The sequence below is a fragment of the Struthio camelus genome, chromosome 17, assembly GCF_040807025.1.
Source record: "Struthio camelus isolate bStrCam1 chromosome 17, bStrCam1.hap1, whole genome shotgun sequence".
Classification (NCBI taxonomy): domain Eukaryota; kingdom Metazoa; phylum Chordata; class Aves; order Struthioniformes; family Struthionidae; genus Struthio; species Struthio camelus.
Genome location: NC_090958.1, coordinates 16581273 through 16596990, shown reverse-complemented (window position 1 = coordinate 16596990; position 15718 = coordinate 16581273). Strand labels below are relative to the sequence as shown.

Genomic DNA, 15718 nt, shown 5'->3' with positions numbered 1-15718 from the left:
TGCAATGGTGCACGCGGACAACAATTCCCACGCGGCTAAGGAGTACAGTAAGCTTAGGGCAATTAGGAATTTGCCCATATCCAGGATGTTGCCCCTGGGAATAGGACACTTAGGAAAAACCTAATAGGATTTAGGTGGCAGGCAGGTTTGCATGCGGCATCTTTCCTGTGTTCGTAATGGAAAGAAAACACTTAATGGAAAGAAAACAGGGGTCTTCAAAATTAGGAGATAGAAACTTGATTTTTGCAAGCAGCTAAAAAAAAAAAATACATCTGCCACAGGTAACATTTTTGGGCCTTATTACCCAAAATCAAATCCAGCAATAAGCTGGAGTTGGCGGGTCCATGTACCTCCAATGTGATTCTGTTCTGTGCGAGCAAGCGGCGGTCCTTCGTGCCTGCGGGCACCTACAGCTGCCCAAAATGAAGCACGACATCGCTTACAGGGAAGAACGTGAATGGAACTGGAAATACTAAAAAACCCAAAAAACAAATTGTTAGTTGGCCAAGCTAAAGACAACAAGGAGGTGTTTTACGGGCGCAGGCTCTGGCTGACAGGGAGTGCGCATGGTGGCTGTGCCAGGCAAGGTTGGACTCAAATACGGGTTTGCAAAGTCCAGAGAACCAGCTCTCTCCCTATCCATCACAGCGTCGTCTTCTTTCTGTTTTATCTCATATCTATTAAAACAGCTTATTATATACAGTGTGCCATAACAGGGTGGACTCTTAATTTAGGATCCCTATAGGTGACAAAGCAACGGTCTGACAAGCTGATTCACTTAGGACCTATGCCAAAGGAGAAATGCATTTGCCATTTGACTCATCCCAGCAGGAACGACAGAAGGATGTTAAATTCAATATTAGTCCCTAATAACGTAACACAGATGGAAGGAAAAAAAAAAAAAAACAGCTGTGTTGTTGGAAAGAAAATGCTTGTTATTAACTGGGCTTAGAATCTGACATTCCTATAAAAAACCAGGCCCCTGTAACCGAGGTAAGGAAAACGTGTTGGAAACAAAGGGCTGAAAACACATGCCTTCAGAATAAAAGGGAAATAGTCCCTCAGCATTTTCTCAGCGTGCCCCCTGGTTTCTCTCCAGTTTTCAGCTCTTGAGAAGTTTCAGCCCGCAAAGGTTTCCCCAATTTGTCATTCTCTAACACGCTGGTCTGCTCCGGCAGCCTCTGCTGTCCCTCGCCAGCTGAGCCGCACGCGCTGAGCTGCTCTGCTTGCTTCATGCTCAACGTGGGAATCTTTGTTTTGCAGGATGCTGAGCCCTTTAAAATCCTGAAAAGGGAGGTGCTGTGCAATACGGTTCATTACAGCTCAGTGGCACCTCTCTGCACAGTGAGAGACCGGAGGAAGCTCTGGCCCAGTCACAGCTCGCGGGCTTCGGAGATGGCCGTGGGCTTTTCCCCCACACGCTCAAATCCCTCATCCAGCAAAACGCAAAGGCAGGGCTCTGAGATGCCAGCGCCTGGGAGTAAAACCTCGCATCTTTTACACTCCACCAAAACTGCAGTTCACAAAAAGTGATTTTAGGACCGCTTCTCTGCTGTCCTGTCCGGACCAGCGTGCAGCGGTCCCTAAGGCCCTGCCGCGTCTGTGGGTGTAGCGCCAGCGTAGTTACCGGTGCTTCAGGTAATTGCCACTTTCTGTGCAAACTACATGTGTCTTTTCAAAGTCAGGCTCTAAGCAACCACCCCGTGGTCAGACAGAAAATCCATAGGGAAACTGAGATAAAAATCCACATTTCTTTACTCCCATGATTTGGCAAGATCAGTCAGAAAATCTGGGGACCAGCCACCAGATCTGAGTACCTCCAAGACCTGGCCCTCAGTTCAAAGACCAATGTCCCTTTATGGCTTATTCTTCAGCCATATGGCAGAGCTCTGCAGAGCAAAGTGCATCTTGCACTGGAGGATTTGCATGGATTTGATGGGATGCAATCCTCTGGACAGATTGCCAGTACCTTGTTGCTAAGTGGAGAGTTACAGGTTGGCCGGTCTCTCTCGGGATCTGCTGGAGAAGAGCTCTGATCCCCTGCCACGTAGCCGCAGATGCCCTCCGCGTGCTGGCCTGGCTGCATTGGAAATGCGCCATGCGTTGCTTGCACAAAGCATCTGCAAAGTTTATATATAGAAACAAATCAAGCGGCCACAAAGCCTGAGCAGACAGTTTAATGCCCAGGGAGAAAGAAGGGCTCCCAGGAGCACAACCGTCCTGTGCCACCGACAACAGCGGGCATGGCCCCCGCCAGCTCTGGGCCTGAACAGCCCATAAAGGGAGATGTGGATGCTCTTCCTCCCTTTGGAGCTGTTTGGGGAAAAAGGAGGGGGGGGGTGCAGGTAAGAGGATGAGGGAAAACTGGCAGAGGGGCCATACATGCTTTAAAAGGTCAATGCTAATTAGTTAATGGGAGACTAGGGCAGGAAGGTATTAGGGAGCGGCTGGGGCAGGGGTGATCCTGCCTGTGTCTGTCTCGGGTGATCAGGACCCTTTCTATGGTCCTGGGTTTGCTCCCTGGGCTCTGCTGAGTGCAGGGGCAGAGATTTGCCAGGGTGCTAGAGTCACCTGCTGGCTCCTGCTGCCTATTTACTTTTAAGGTGTCTCTCTTTCTTTTGCTTGCTTAGTGTTTTAAACAGCACAGATCACAAGGACAGGAGACAGCAGCTGGCCACAGAGCTGGAAGCAGAAGAGGCCTGTCACCTCTCCTGCTCAACTGTGCACAGAGGCTGTTTCTTTTTGCTGCAACATCTGTAATAATGGTGTGCACAGCTGGCCAGGTTTTGTTTCCAATAAGGTAGAGCTAAATCTGGATTACCCCCCCCCCCACCCCAAAAAGCCAACAAGAGTAATAGTAACGAGTTACTATTCGTTAAATCCATGTGGCTGAGACAAGAACCGGGAGCAGCTTCCCATTGACCCCGTTGGGCAGGAGAAGGCAGCGACGCCACGCCGACGCTCCCTCTGTCCCGGGGAGCTGCAGGTTGCCGGCCGAGTCCTGTCTCTCAATGGCAGCATGGTTTGCACTCCTGGGCGAACGGTGCACGAGGCTTTCCCAGGGCAGAGTCTTTCCCAAAGGGGCGTGGGGAACAGCTGGGATGAAATTCAACCAAAATGTCAAAACCTGAAGAAGGGTGATATGATCTCTCCCCATTCCAAAAGAGAAATTTTTTAACCTCAGACCCGAATGTACGTAACTGTGTGTGTAAATAGAGAGAGACTTGTGTACTAACCTTTCTTTAGTACTTTCGCTATCAGACATCCTATTGAGAACCATCAGCTAAAATATCCAAGGCCCAATTCTGCTCCGTGGCGCCAGCCAGGCCATTGTTTCTCAGGCAGGGCTGTGCTTGAGCACTGCCTTTGGTCCCTTCGCTGTATCTTACCAAGAGCCTCTAAGATAATTAGCAGTCATTAGATGCGATCTAATTTTTAACAAACTTCTCCCTGCATGGAAGAGGGAGGAGAAGGCTTCGGGAACGGCAGGAAAAGTCAGCGTCAGTTCCTTTTATCGTCCTCTGAGAAACAGTGACATTAGCAAGGGTTTGTTTACAGAAGCTGGGAGAAATAAGGGAGATGCTGTCAGCTCCTTAAGGCAGAGACTGGTCTTGGTTATTGTTGGTTTTCCTTTGTTCGCGCAACACTTAAGACAGCAGGGTTCCCGGTGCAAGAGGAAGCCTCCTGCTGCAGCACAAATAACATCTGATGACAAGCTTGGAAACCGAGGCTCAGATGTCTATTGTGAGGAGCAGAACTGGAGAAAGGAGGTCAGGATCTAGGAGAGGCCTAATCTGGCCTGACCTGTGGGGCTGGAAGAGCAGAAGGAGGGAGTAGGCTGCTGTCAGCTGGACACGCGCTTCTGCGCGTGGCGACACAACCCAGAGATCTGTCTTGCAGCTCTGCTGCAGCGAGACTCACCGCCGATGAAACTGTGCTGAGCAGAGTGTTGTCAGCCAGCTCCCAAAGGCAGCATGCCGGCCCACATTGCCTTAGCAGTCATTTGCTCGGGATCATCAGCATTCGTTTTTAGTACAAAGCATCATCTCCAAATAGCTATGCCTGGGCTTGCTCTGGAAGGACACGCAGGCAGCTCCTGCAGCAGCAGGCGGGCAGGTTTTTGCATCCTTGATATCATACATTACCCAGAAAGCTAATTTACTGTAAGCTGCCCTTATCTCATCCATTAAATGTGCAAGTGAATTGACCTACTCCCTGAATGTGAGACATTGCTGCAGTTGCTGGCTGGGAGAAGGAAGGCCTCAGTACCTTAACTGGATCAGCTCCCTTATCTCCACTTTACCAACCAAAGGCTTAGAAAATCCATTATTTTCAGCATTAATTCATGAGATGGATGTTAGCCAGAATTCTGTATCTTAACAAGAGCAAAAGCAGTTCCCGCCTTTCATTTGTACTATGGGGTCCTCCTGGCTAGGCCTTTCCCAGGAACCTCGCAAGTTTGGTTCCCATTTCAGTCAGAAAGGGTATGCCAAAACAGCTTTCAAAAAGCTCTTTGACTAAGCAGCTAAATTTGGACAATCTGTCCACAAAAGACAGAAGACAGCTTTTGAATAGTCTGGGAGTCAGAAGAGCACTCGTTTTTTCTAGGGCAAAACAAGATCCATGACATCCACATTTTGGTTTTAAGGCTTTTAAACATATAGGAAAAAGGTAGCTCTAAGAATATAACTAATCATTGACAGGTATAAACCTGTCAATGTATGTGCGCCCAGCCTCTGCCTACTATATTCTATCAAAGATCATCATGAAAAAGGCCAGCGACCTCTGCGTTCAGGGAGCAACACACACAAAGAACCTTGTCTGCTCCGTCAGACCTGCTGGATGTGCTGTAGCTATAACCATGCATTTGCTCTCATCATATACATTTATACACAAGGTTATAAATTACTCCTCTTCAGGTTGGTGGTAAAGTGGCTTTGAAGAAGCAGTTCTACAGTGGGAGATGTACCCTTGGGCCAAAGAATTGTTAAGCCATCAACATCCAGAAGCCTACCGTAATGTGACTTGACAGCTGTACGTTACTAGGCTGAGGCTGTGTTCACTCTGGACTTCTTGGCATGGCTTACACTGGTCTCTCTCTTTTTTTTTTTTCTTCCTCCCTTCAGTAATCTCCCATCATTGCTACCACATGGGTTCATGTCCAGCGCAGACAGAAGAAGAGTCAGTTGTCAATAGCTGAATCAGGACATTAGCTCAGCAGCCCTGGGGCCAGCAAGCTTTTGGCCACCTCCTCCACTGATGTGCAGGCAAATGAGCGGACAGTTCAAAATCCTGCTGTACCTGAGGACAGTAAAATCAAGCACATAAGAAAGTGCTAGGCTAAACACTCACAGGCTGAACTATACAAAAAGGCCAAGCATACCTGTAAGACCTTTGCTGAATCAGGGCTTTGGTGGAGCTCTTGTGCTGCAATAAAAGGAGGCACAATCCCTAGACTCAGCAGTTTTCCATTCTCTGTATCTGTGTGACATCCCTATGTTTTACAGGAAAATCCCCTTTATTGCAACCAGGTGTTTACAGACAGACACGTAGCCCTGCTGGAGCTGTTCTGCTTTGCTGGCAGCAGGGTACTCTCCAGCCCTAGAGAAACACCTACCTACTGGGGGTGATGCACCACTTGGTACCCCGTTCTGCACATAGTATTTTTACACTGGTGTAGATGTGGTTGGACAACAGACACAAAGGGTCCAGAAAGCCCTCCACCAACCGCACTTTGTGCCATATAGCCTTGCTGAATCTCAGCAGTCCACTGAATCACTGGCTGGCTCCATGCACGCTCTCTCAGCCAGCTCAAGCTCACCTCATACACTAGTCCTCTGCTGACACAATCCCCTGTTCCCTCGTAATCATAAGCAATGCCCACCTTGAAGAGCTTTAAACCTTGTTGGACAAAGGATAGGATTCATTTTGCAGATGGGAGATTTAAGATGTGAAAATATTAAATAACCTGCCAGAGCACACTGGGAAGCTAAGCAACATTGCCCGAGGGCCTGCCTCACGTTTTAAGAGAGACAATCCCTATTCCCATGGAACAGAACAGGCTTCCTGTTAGCTAGGAAACTACAGATACTTACAGTCTTGCTTGCAAAGAGAACATGTTTAAACGGTCAGGAAACAGCACAAAGATCTGAACTTGTTTAGTGGACCTAAAATACACAGTTTTAGCAGAAGTGCAGCACTCTGACTCCCCACAGCTCAGCTGCTACACATTCTCTAGGTGAGGCCAAATGAAGGGATTTCATTTTATCTTCCCTGATGGTGACTGGTAATGACCTGTGAATTGGTGTCATGTGTGGCCTTTTTTTTGCAGGCTGTAAAACAATTAGGCCTGTTCCCTGTTATAGTTTTGCTCCTTGCATCTGGGAGGGTTTTGTGCTTGCTGCCGGGGAGCAGCACCGTGTGTCTGGGAGTCATAAAGATGTCTGTGGTTTTATTGCTAGACTTTTACAAACCTCAGGTTTGTATTTTTATTATGATTGCTGCTGTGAGGACATTTTAAAAAATACTGTGTTTCTCTTTGAGATTATGTTCCTCTCGGTTGATCTTTCTCTTGACGTTTCAGGGAGTTGGGGGATATTGGCAAAACAAGCTGAGTGAGCAAAGGGGCTCTCCTTCACCCCAAATCCTACCTTTGCTGAACTGGGGAGGCACAGGACGTTGTCATTTATTACATTCGGCTTGGGCTGGTGTGGAAGTGGTGTCAGGACAGCACAGAGTATGCCAAGATGTTAACAGCCCAAGACACTACCAGTTTCCCTTTCCTATCCAAGTTGTTGAATCTTCCCCAGCCTTCATTTTTGCTCATCCAAACGCATATAAATACCCCATTATTGGGGGAAGAGACAAATTGCACAAGCATTTAACTGTCATTGTTTCAAACTTCTTTTCAAACTGACTGATTAAGCAAATTAGACACAAAGAGGAAGTCTCTCCCTTCCCTCTCTTACCTGAGGCTGCCTAAAGCTGAGTGCTGCGTGCTCGCCGAGAGATGCGCCAGCCCTCGGCTGCTCCAGAGCAGCAGCGATTCTCTGTTGTAACGAGTCGGGGGAACTGTGAAACCTCATCGTTCTGCCTTGCCCATACAGAATTGGTTTCCATTAGCTTGCTGAAAAGACCAAAAATGGCACGTAGCAACCTGCAGACATGAAACTTGTGGTCAGTCTCAGCTCCCACCTTTGTACTGTGAGTGGTTTCAAAGGACTCCAAAGAACCTGGCAACTATTCTGGAGCTGGTGATACAGCTGTGAATTACATGGCAGCGTCCTGAAAACGCTGTTTACTGTATGAGCTATTGCAAACCTGATCGATAGGTTGAGGGAAGGCTTAGGATAGGATATTTTTGGAAGCTGGAAGTAATTTTATATTATTTATTATCAGACATGGTTCAGTCCGGGCACTGATAATAACTCTGCTGTAGTCACTGAGTCTCAGCCTTAAATAAAGTAGTCACAGGGGCCATTAAAATGCCATTGCTCACATCCTCACCATGTTTTGCAGGGATGAACTTTTGAGCTAATGCTGGGAGAAGAGGCTGGGGGACCTAGTGTGTGGAGCCTTGGGGGGGTCCAGGGAGTGCCGATTTTACTTCTGGCCCTGCTCCGACCCAGCTTCCCACCTGCCTGGCCAAGGCTGTCTCTGACTGTGCAAGTCTGCGATGCCTGGAGCCACGGCTGGAGATGTTGGTTCAGGCTTCTTGGCAACAGAGGGATGCCAGCAGCAGATGATCACCAACCTGAGTCATCAGGTTTGCATAAACGCAAAGCTGCTCCGTCAGACAGTCTGTGCCCTGGCCACCCCATCTCTGGGCCTTTACTGTGAAAACCCTGCAGCTCGCAGAGCTGCTGTCCCTTTTGCAGGTTACTGCCTGCGCCTCCGTGCGCGGTGGGGGCAGGAGCAGAGCCAGGCTTCAGGGAACGTTTCTGAACAAACCCAGAGGAGATAGAAGGCTTTGTATTTTGTTTTGTGTTTTTCCATATAGGGTATGGTGGTTTGGCATCTGTCAAGTGAGCAGATTAGGAACAGATGGGGAAAGATGTGAAACCCCATTGATCTATGAGGGGTTATTTCAGAAACGCGGAGAACAAATGTGGGCTGGATTCTGGCCCCTGCTCGTGTACCCGGCTGCAGGGACTGCAGGAAACGTGCTCTGCTCCAGGCTGCTGGGCAGTTCCTCCACTCCCGCACCTCCGGCAGGATCCATCCAGGCACCACCAGTCTGCTGCCCCTCTCCTGCAGCTGCCGCCTTCCACTCTCCACCGTCTCAGGCCTGTCCTGGGGCTGTGTAGGGAGGACCTGCATGGGGTCCCCCCAGCAATGGGGCTGTGACTGAGGAGGGCTACACTCAGCCCTGCAGCACCCTGCACCCCAGCAGCACCCAGACCCTGACCACTCTCCTTCATCCATGCTGCGTGCTGTAACCAGCCAGCTTGCAGCTCCATTTCAAGCTTGCTTTATTGTCAATCTTTAAAACAGAGCCAAATCAACAAACTCCACATAAGACATCCCTGCTGCAGTGCTGTCCCTGGCCAGGGTGTCACACGCATGCAGTTTTTGCTTGCAGCCAGCAGAGGACACTTGCTTTCCTTGCAAGGAGTTTACCCTGCGCTTGGATGCAATAAGTCAAAGACGAAAAGATTCAGGGCTTGGCCACATGTGGGCACTGGAACAGCAAGAGATGGGTCTTCCCAGACTGCTTTCTAGCTCAGGGCTCTGGCGATGCCTTTTCCCTTAGCCTTTCATGAGAAGTTTGAGATGTGCATAACCGTGCCATAAAAGGCTCAGGCTGCTGCGTGAGGGTCTCCGGGACGTGCTGGCGGCTGCCTTCCCCAGGGTTTGCAGCCCCCAGGTGAGATACGGTGGGGCCTCGCTTCAGAGCCCGTGCGACGGTGGGCGGCAGGAGGAGGTGGGGGCTGACTCGGCATCGTGGCTGCTGTAGCAGCGTCGCTCGGAGTGCACAATGCAAAGCCTTGGCAAACGCTACCTTACCGAGCTTGTCCTGAGCTCTCGGTAACACGGCTGTGCAAGCAAACTAACTTCAGTCTGGATCAGGTGTGTAACTGCAGACACTGCGCGTTTGAGACACAGATAGAGCTCAAGGGAGCGTATCGAAGCCAAACCGGGGCTAATCCCTGAGCTCCACGCAGCCTCTTTGGCTGCGCCGGTGGCCTGGAGGAACATTAACACCACTCCAGCGTTTGGCTGTGCCGCCCCGGGGAAGCGAGCGCGTAGCGGTGCTGAATGAGCCGGGGTCACAGCCCCCAGCTGCACCCGCGCTAACACATAGGCTGCCAGCAGTTTTGCAGCCGTGGATCAGTGGGGCGAGAAGCACTCTGGGGTGCCATGTGTCCAGAGCCGTCAGCCCTCCTGGAGAGAGCCTCTCAGCCACGCATGGTCCACTACCCTGTGCCAGACTGTCCGCCGCCAGGCTTGGCCTCAAGACAGCAAAATAAGGCCTTCGTCCTGCAAATGGCTAAGCCTGTAAACTGCCCCACTCCTTTCACTGGCTATGCTCGACTGTGGGGTTAAACGAGTGCCTGGACATCTGCAGGACAAGGTCTGACCTTACTAGGCTTTGCGCTGACCTCCGTGCCTGCACCTGTAAAAATGCTGCTCCTACTCTTCTTCTGCCGGCAGCCCTAGTGTTTGCAGGGCATGCCCCCGGGGAGGAGGGCACTTGAAAAGGCTGTTTTTGTTTACGCTAACATTTTTTAATTATGGGTAATTTCTTGTTTAAGGCTTGCTACTAGTTTTCCCCACCTCATGTGGAACACCCACACGTTTTCACTCTGATGATTTACAGGAAGGGAACCAACAAAAGGAGGAAGAGCGAAAGTTAAATCTCTGTGGAAAGCCCAGGAGGTGTCTGGGGCGCTGCTGAAATCTGCGGCACTCGCTGTGCTATGTAAAACTGTCACGGGCCTATCTAACCAGTGAGCACTTATCTCTAATCGTCTTTCTCAAGGATTTAGGATCCCATACAGAGAAAATGGAGCTAGAATAGTTTAAAGCTATGTACACCATGGCTGTGCTCCAGGAAATAAATACATGCCTTAGATCCTGACTGATGCTGTGGGAGATGCCCATGACACCCAGATGAGTCTGGGTTTTGGTCAACCATGCTATGCCTTCCTCTTCCAACCGTTTTCTGTATAGGAGGGAAATATGGACTTTACTCCTGGGCCACAAAGGAAATCTTGGTCTTAAACGAGCCATAGAGCAGGATACCTGGAGCTGTAAAGGCAGCACAGAGAAGCATACAGAAAAACATACAGAAGTCATGGAGAAAGTACTCCGGCCTTCCACCACAAATGGGCCTCAATATAGCTCTCTTGAGGAATCTGTGAAAGACGTGGAGCCTTCCAGGCATGGAAACAGCACTTTGCGGGCTGCCTGGTGCTGGAGCTGAGCCTGAACGTGGCTTGCAGACTCTGCACCTCACCTGGGGCTCCAATGTTCACCCTGGCTCTTGCAAACATTGCAAGAATAACCAGAGCTACAAGACACCAGGCTCCTAACTCCCATTAATCCCAGTTTGCCTCACCACTGGGACCAGCAGTAGGAGAGGACCCCATCCTGTCCTGTGATCCAAAAGGTCTCCATCCCAGAGCCAGCACAAGCCAAACCTGTGGTGCAGCAATTTGAGGGGAGCTGCTGGTGCTTGTGGTGGCTGAACTGCCCTGCTAATCAACGGAAAGATATGGTACAGGAGGGGCACAGGCTGATCTTGGACCCACACCACGGGCCACATGGCCTTGCCCAGTGAGGCCAGACCCTGCTCTGGGCTTTAAGACTCGTTAGCTGGAATTCAGCAGTTTTCTTGTCCCTTTCACATCATCTGGAGCTACCAAGCCTTTGTAGTCCATTAACAAAAAGAGCTGGCAGGCCTAGATTTGATGACTGTCTAAACAATATGAAGAGGCGGTGATTTGCTGGCTGCAAAAACAGGCAACGTGTAAAAACAGGCAACAAATCAGCTGGCAACATGCACTGGATTGAAATTAAATCAAAGCAAAAGGCAGATGACTTTGAACGGGCTCCAAAGGTCACACAGAAACAAGCAAAAACTGATAAAGTTCACAGTAAAACAGAGCAAGCAGAAGGAGCGCTGTATCTTCTTGGCGCTGGGAGCTGTTGGCATCTGATTTGCAACAAATGTATTTGTGAGTTAAAAAAATAAATTAATCTGGAGAGAGGCCGGAGGCGTAAAAAGGAAGATGAACTAACTGGTACAAATGAACCTGCCTGTTATGGCACAGGAGAGAGAGCGTGCACAAGCCATGGTAAAGGGTGAGAGCGTAGAGGGGCTTCGAGGCAGCGGGTAGGTGACGCTGGCGACAGGCTCCAGTGGTGGCCATGGCCCACGGCGGGTGGGTGGCACGAGCGAGCAGTGGGCGCTCAGAAGGGCTGGCTGCGGGGCTGCACGCGTACCCCATCGGTGCTCCACGCTGTCCCTGAGGACTTCGCCTCCCCACGGCGCCCGTGCTCCCTGCCGCCGGGCAGCCTGTGACATTAGGCAGAGCTGCAGGTGCTCTGTTACTTTGAGGGCAGAGCTGCGGTTTCAAGGATCAGTGGAACAAATCTGTTTAAATCATATCCTAACTATTCATTAGACACTGCTTCACACCATACATCCTAAACCCACTAGTAAACACACTAGTAAAAAGTGTAAAAAACACACTAGTAAAAAAATACACTAGGAAAATATCTGCATCCTTTTGGCAGTTTAGACGGCACAGCCTTAAACTATCTCTGCAGCTTGGGGGCTGGTAGCAAGTGCTTTTCAGACACCTAAATGTGTGGATAAAATAGGCAGGAAGGATAAAATTGGCAGGAAAAGTTCAAGTATCCCCTTCTCTCCTGGCCTTTAGCAAGGGTAGACTCCAGCCCCCACAGTACCTCCTATGCATGGTTTTTCCTTAGGACTGCTTTAGGAAGCAGCTGTAGTAGGTTAGAGCAGCCAAGCCCAAAGAAACGGGAAACACATATGGGAATGGTTTTCACCAGTTCTTCCCAGGGTTGTGACATGAAGAGTTCAAATCAGTGCATGGGTCACAAGCTACCATCAGTCCTCCAGGAGTCTGAGCGCTTGTGGGCATCAACTTCCTGCAGCCAGCAACCCTAGGACTGGACCTCAGAAATGCACTGTCCTACATGCCAAATCAAGAGCTTCTGATTGCTCCCAGCTAATGGCATTGGGCTTTTGGGACCCATGAGAAAGGCCTGCATGAAGATCCCAGCCTTAGGCCTGATAGAAATGGCTTGTTTTGGTAATGCAAAAAAGCCCACAGCCTCCAAGCCCCTGCATGCCCCCTGCCAGTCTCCTCCCTGCCCCATTGCCCCTTGCCAGTCTCCTCTCTGCTCCAGGGTCATGAGGATACACAAGTTTCATGGGAGGGAAGGACTGTCTCAGTGCTGTCTGGTCTGGGTGGGGGAGTGGGGGGCAGGTGATGCTACTTCCAGTTCCTAGCAGGCATCTGGATATGTCTGTGCTGGGAAATTGCAAAATAGTACATGGTGCTAATTAATGCCAAAACAGCAGGGCTTTGAATATACATCATCAGAGTAACCTTTAGCAACCACTGGATGCCTTCCATCCATGGGTATCTCATAAAGAGCATTTATTATTTATTATGTGGCAATGGAAATACATCTCAGGAGCAAACTGTCCAGCACAACCATCATGCCGAGTTATGCTTAAATTGTCTAGCGTGCACAGAATGAAACACCACTCCATTCATTCATGCTCCAGGACTGCTATTTTCACCACTGGCAGCTCCTGCTGCACTAGCTAAGATACTTCTGATCCAGTCCAACAAGTTTTTTTTCCAGGTTTGCTTCTCCACAGTGAAACCACAGATCGTGCTATACGGAAAGCTCTGAGCCTCCATAAGTCTAGAGTTACTGTAGGTTACAGCGGTTGGATTTGGTCCTAAAACAATGAAACCAAATGTGAAAAAGACACAGATGGCTGTCGCCTCTGTGCCATTTGGAGTGGTTTTTGGTTTCTAGCCAGTCAGCTCCATGCCACAGTTATGTAAATAAAGGCAGCCAAGTTAGATGCAGTGATATACACATCTCTAACAGACTGGAATGACGGATAAAATAGCTGGGTGTTTTCGAAGGGGGGTTTCGAAGCCCCCCACAGTGGCTTGAAGAACAGAGGATTTAAGGACATAGGGCGAAGCCTTGCTTTCACTTAAGGCAAAGGAGGCTTTGCTATGGCTTTCAATGCACTCGGACAGCTGTGTGCTCATGGGCGTGTTGCTCTGCAGAAACCTAGAACAGGGCAGGGGTGATAAAGGCCTGAAAGTCCGGAGCTGTGAGCTCTCATCTGCAGGGCTTCAGCCCAGCAACCAGCTGTCCCCTCTATGTAATCTCAGCCCATGAGGACGGAGACTGACTCCACAGAGTTTGGCCCTGCTAACCTAACAACTAATAGCAGTGAGAGGCAGAAAAGGGAAGAGTCTGATGAGAAGTGCAGTGAAAAGAGGCCATCGGAAAATAGTTCAAAACGCCTTGCCCAAGGGTGCCCTGCTGAGGTCTACACATTGACTTCAGCCTGGGATGAATAAGAGGATGTAAAAGACACTGCATCCTCTTACTCCAGGGCTAGATTTAGCCCTGTGGTAAATATCAAGAAGAAAGAAATGGAGAAGACGGGGCTGTAGTCCCCCATTAAAAATGCTGTCCCCCGGTGTTACACCAGTAACAAGTGCAGATTTTAATCTCTTACAATTAAACTACTAATCAACCCCCTGCTTTTAAAAACGCCCTGTGGTTTCCTCCTCAATCTCTTGTGAGGATGGGGAGGCTTAGAAATTTAATACAATTCTGTGGTTGCGTTAAACATTAGGTAGGTTTCAGACTATGTTTTACTAGAACCAGATGAATTTCTAAGCTTGAAATCCAGCGTACAGAATGCTGATTAAGTTTGATCTGGTGACCATCTGTCCTTGTGTTTGTAGTATGAGTAGCTAAATAAAATTCTGGAAAAAAGGGTTATCTTAAATACACACAGGATAAAGTAAATTGAAGAAAGCCCCACTCACTGTTGCTATGTGAACCTTCTCAGTAAGGGGGGAAGATCAGGTTGGTCTCTGAAGTTACATATGCTCATGCTCCACTTTTTTGACTCTTAGAAACTGAAACATGAATCTGTACGTTTTGCTTTAATTACATTTTTGTGAATTTTCCCTTAATCTCACAAGCAGACAATACATTGAGTTCCCGTAATGGGAAATGTTTCACTGTCAGAGCAAGTTAGTATCTTGGAAGGTGTAAATTGGTGTGGTTTGATGCAATCTGTCACCCATTCCAACTGAGTTTGGGCCAGTACACCACAAATTGGTCTTTCTTTCTTTGTTTCTTTCTTTGTTTCTATCTCTGTTTACATTTAGACAGAGCAAGTGAAGACAGTCAAATAATGCTTAATAGCTCAGTAAGGTCATCAAAGAGCAGAGGTGACAGCTGCCAGACTTTTTCCATCATAATGGAAATTTGCTGGAGAAAAGAACAGTATGAGTAGGGATGGCATAGCATAATCCCCGCCTTTGAAGAGCACTGGTTAGCAGGCTGGGCCTGTCAGCAGAGGGACTGAATGGGGAAGAAGAGAAAGTACGAAGAAAGGCAGAAAAATAGCACTATGGGGATCACAAATACAGAAACAGAGACTGTATTTGTAAGGCTTGCTAACGGAAGTGGTTTCTAACGTGCAAAGGCACCAACCTCTGGTCCCTGGGCCCCATCCCATGACTCTGGGTTCTCCTCCCTTCATGTGAAGAACCACAGGGACTGCAAAGCAAAAACAAATTCAGCCTGTGTTCTTTGCCAGTTTTCCTCAGCTGCCCGAAGGTCTTTGCTCTTTGAAATGGAGGGCATCTGTTCTTTAAAAGTTGTTGTTCACATGTCAACAAGTCAATCTGCGTACCAGAGGAAAGATGCCGAGGATGGCTGCAGGGCTTGGGCTGGGGTGCAGGACAGCTACACAAGAGGAGGCGGCTCAGCAACAACCGCAACAAAACTGACTGGCTGAGATTTGGGGAAGGCCTTGGGTGTGGGATGCTCTCTGCTACTGAGGGAGCTGCCAGTTCCAGGCTTTCCCACTGCTTAGCGTGAGCCTAAGCTGCTTGATCTCTGGTAGAAGGGTAAAGGCTGTGACTGCGATGCTTTTCTGGGGGAAGAGAGAGTCACACAAAGTCTCTGAGGAGGGATGAAAGGAGTCTGGTGTGAAGGGCTAAGCAGATGCCTTTGAAATGCCATGTGTGTTGGCTTCTCTGTGCTGGTGACTCCCTGCTCCCACAGGCTCATGCTCCTGGCTGCGTTCATGCTCAGATTAGATGGGCCCTTCTCATTTCCAATGGCCAGGAGGGAGGTCAGATAGACAATACCTGTGTGAGTGCATCTGGCTTTGATAAAATCCTGACATCAGTATGCAAAAGCTCCAGCTCACACAAGAAAATCCACTCATTAGGCTCCTTTCTACCTCAAACAACCCTAGGAAAAGAGCACATTGTTTGGACGTCATTGTGCTAAATCTGCGTTTCTTACATGGTTGCTTTCTTTGCGTGTTCTTCTTTTCTCTGAAGTTTAAAGAGATGCTTGCTTTTCTTGCTAATTCTTTCCTCCTGGGTGCTGATAGGGATCTCTGTAACATAAGGCCAGCTGGAGGAAATTCAAACTGGTTTCTAAATGTTGTTAT

General features: G+C 49.0%; 1 long non-coding RNA gene across 1 annotated transcript in view; it reads right to left on the bottom strand.

The window, feature by feature from the left end:
• Positions 1-925: 925 nt before the first annotated feature.
• The window catches only part of LOC138061435 (uncharacterized), a 126191-nt gene continuing 111398 nt past the window's right edge, over positions 926-15718 (bottom strand). Inside the window, exons 13-16 of the long non-coding RNA XR_011135187.1 lie at positions 6969-7156; positions 5015-5301; positions 2870-3096; positions 926-2120 (exon numbers count right to left, since the gene is read on the bottom strand). This is a non-coding gene — a long non-coding RNA (uncharacterized lncRNA). The remainder of the gene's footprint in view (positions 2121-2869; positions 3097-5014; positions 5302-6968; positions 7157-15718) is intronic.